The sequence below is a fragment of the Ovis canadensis genome, chromosome 4 (genome assembly GCF_042477335.2).
Source record: "Ovis canadensis isolate MfBH-ARS-UI-01 breed Bighorn chromosome 4, ARS-UI_OviCan_v2, whole genome shotgun sequence".
NCBI classification, from domain to species: domain Eukaryota; kingdom Metazoa; phylum Chordata; class Mammalia; order Artiodactyla; family Bovidae; genus Ovis; species Ovis canadensis.
Genome location: NC_091248.1, coordinates 50,039,358 through 50,042,530, shown reverse-complemented (window position 1 = coordinate 50,042,530; position 3,173 = coordinate 50,039,358). Strand labels below are relative to the sequence as shown.

The following is a 3,173-nucleotide window of genomic DNA, read 5'->3' as shown; positions in this document are numbered from 1 at the left end:
CTTATAAAAAGCTATAGCTTATAATAGATGATTAAATCAATGATTTTAATTTTTAAAAACCAGAAAACTTAAGCAGGGTCAAGATATTGTATCACAAAACAAAATATGAAGAAAAAAGTGTATTAATCGGGTAAAATAGGAAAACTGTAATTTTTATGTATAAAAATGATTTCTACTTTCCAGAAATTGAATGAAAGTATTTTTAAAGGTCTTGATTGAAAATGGGAATCTGCAATTGTTAATTACAACATTAGGTGTGAATCTGTGCAGGCCAATTGAATCTCAATTGAGGCCTCTTTATTAAGGCATTATCTAATTAGACATTAGAATATTTTATTGAGGATGTTTCTAGAATTTTTTTGTTAAGCTCAATAATAGATCAGAATTTGTTTAGATTCTTTAAATCAGATAGTTCTCCAGTACCAGAAGGAAAGAATATTAAGCTGTGATTTCTAACAAGAAAACCTCCAAAAACTTATTACTATTTTAGAAATTTTTGCTAAAAGTATTTCTGTGTGACTATCCTGGATGGGTAAAGTAGCCAATGAACTTGCTGAGCACAAGTAGAAGTAATGATTAGTATATCAAATAAAGCAAGACAACCCATACATAAGAACCCATAATTATATTTCCCCCTATGCATATCCTTGGGGCAGGTGTAGATGAACGAAGATTTGCAGGATGTGGATTCAGCTCAGGGTCACACCTTGCATACCACAGATTTTTTACAACTACCTATGCATGCTTCATCCTTAGCAATAGAAAAGCTTTTGCACCCATATGGCACCATTCAGCTTTCTCAGGTCCCATATGACACTACTAAAAACACATTAGTAAAACAAGTTGTTGCCTGTTATCCTGAAAAAATAACAATGTAAGAGTGATGACTAGATGTTTCATTTTCCTTTCAGATACTTTGCCACCTAACACACCCTCTTTTGAACTACGCCACAACATAACCAGCACTCCTTAGTTACAACTGTACACTAATGTATCACGTATAGGGCAGAGTAAGCCCTCTTCAAGGCCAGAGAATCAACAGTGTTTCTCTTTCTTATTGATTGATTTTCCTACCTTTTATTGCTGGCAGACCTAGGTCTACCTTTTATTACTGACAGACCCACATTTCCTCTTATTAACCTATCTCCTTTGAAATCAAATATAACAATATATTCACACTCTTCACAAATTATTTATTCACAAATAAAACTGTGAAGTTTTATTTGAAACATTACAATATGAGACCAAATGTAAAAAGCTTATATTCACATGTGTGACCCAGGTTTTTGTGTATATTTGTTAACTTCCAATGATTAAAATTTAAATGGAATTATCATTTATGTACACCCTGCATACTTAGGACAAGGTAAATCTTTATAAATTTTTGTGGAGGTTGAGAACACCATTGGGATAGTCATATAATGATTTGAGACCATTGTTTTACCTCATGGATCTTTGCCCTCAAGTCAGTCAAAAGACTCCTTGGATAAATGATGAGTAGTAATAAAGGAGGCTTCCCTGGTGGCTCAGATGGTAAAGCATCTGCCTGCAGTGCAGGAGACCCAGGTTCGATCCCTGGGTTGGGAAGATCCCCTGGAGAAGGAAATGGCAACCCACTCCAGTACTCTTGCCTGGAAAATTCCATGGACTGAGGAGCCTGGTAGGCTACAGTCCATGAGATCGCAAAGAGTCGGACACGACTGAGAGACTTCAGTTTCAGTTTCAGTAATAAAGGAAACTATAAGCAAGGTGAAAAGACAGCCTTAAGAATGGGAGAAAAAAAAAAAAAGAATGGGAGAAAATAATAGCAAATGAAGCAACTGACAAACGACTAATCTCGAAAATATACAAGCAACACCTGCAGCTCAATTCCAGAAAAATAAACGACCCAGTCAAAAAATGGGTCAAATAACTAAAGAGACATTTCTCCAAAGAAGACATACAGATGGCTTACAAACACATGAAAAGATACTCAACATCACTCATTATCAGAGAAATGCAAATCAAAACCACAATTACATACCATTTCACACCAGTCAGAATGGCTGCGATCCAAAAGTTTATAAGCAATAAATGCTGGAGAGGGTGTGAAGAAAAGGGAACCCTCTTACACTGTTGGTGGGAATGCAAACTAGTACAGCCACTATGGAGAACAGTGTGGCGATTCCTTAAAAAACTGGAAATAGAACTGCCTTATGACCCAGCAATCCTGCTGCTGGGCATACACACTGAGGAAACCAGAATTGAAAGAGATACATGTACCCCAATGTTCATCGCAGCACTGTTTATAATAGCCAGGACATGGAAGCAACCTAGATGTCCATCAGCAGACGAATGGATAAGAAAGCTGTGGTACATATACACAGTGGATTATTACTCAGCCATTAAAAAGAATACATTTGAATCCGTTCTAATAAGGTGGATGAAACAGGAGCTGATTATACAAGTGAAGTAAGCCAGAAAGAAAAACACCAATACAGTATACTAACACATATATATGGAATTTAGAAAGATGGTAATGATAACCCTGTATGTGAGACAACAAAAGAGACACAGATGTATAGAACAGTCTTTTGGACTCTGTGGGAGACGGGGAGGGTGGGATGATTTGGGAGAATGGCATTGAAACATGTATAATATCATATATGAAATGAATTGCCAGTCCAGGTTTGAAGCATGATACAGGATGCTTGGGGCTGGTGCACTGGGATGACCCAGAGGGATGGTACAGGGAGGGTGGTGGGAGGGGGGTTCATGATGGGGAACACATGTACACCTGTGGTGGATTCATGTTGTTGTGTGGCAAAATCAATACAATATTGTAAAGTAATTAACCTCCAATTAAAATAAATAAATTAAAAAATAAAGCAGTAATATGTAATATTTCACAAAATAGAGAGAACAGTTATTAACAAACAGTGAAACAAAGAGAGACAAAGGGTTTCTCAGAAGTAGCCAAAACACTGCTATGAAAACAGCCATGAAGTACCAATGTTTTCATTAATTAGATTGTCAGAGGAAAATGAAGTTCTATATTATGGCAGGAGTGTAATCAGACAGCCTTTTCAAAAAGCACTTTGCTAATGTGAAACAAGAGATATAAAAATATTTCTATTCTTTACCAAGTAAATCCGAAAGTGTTATAACTGTCCTAAAAAAATACGGAAGAAAAT

At 36.2% G+C, this 3,173-nt stretch overlaps 1 non-coding gene across 1 annotated transcript; it reads left to right on the top strand.

Annotated features, from left to right (window-relative positions):
* The first annotated feature begins 1,515 nt into the window (after window positions 1–1,515).
* On the top strand, window positions 1,516–1,587 carry TRNAC-GCA (transfer RNA cysteine (anticodon GCA)). Its single transcript has one exon. It is a non-coding gene; the product is annotated as a tRNA-Cys (tRNA).
* The last annotated feature ends 1,586 nt before the right edge of the window (window positions 1,588–3,173 follow it).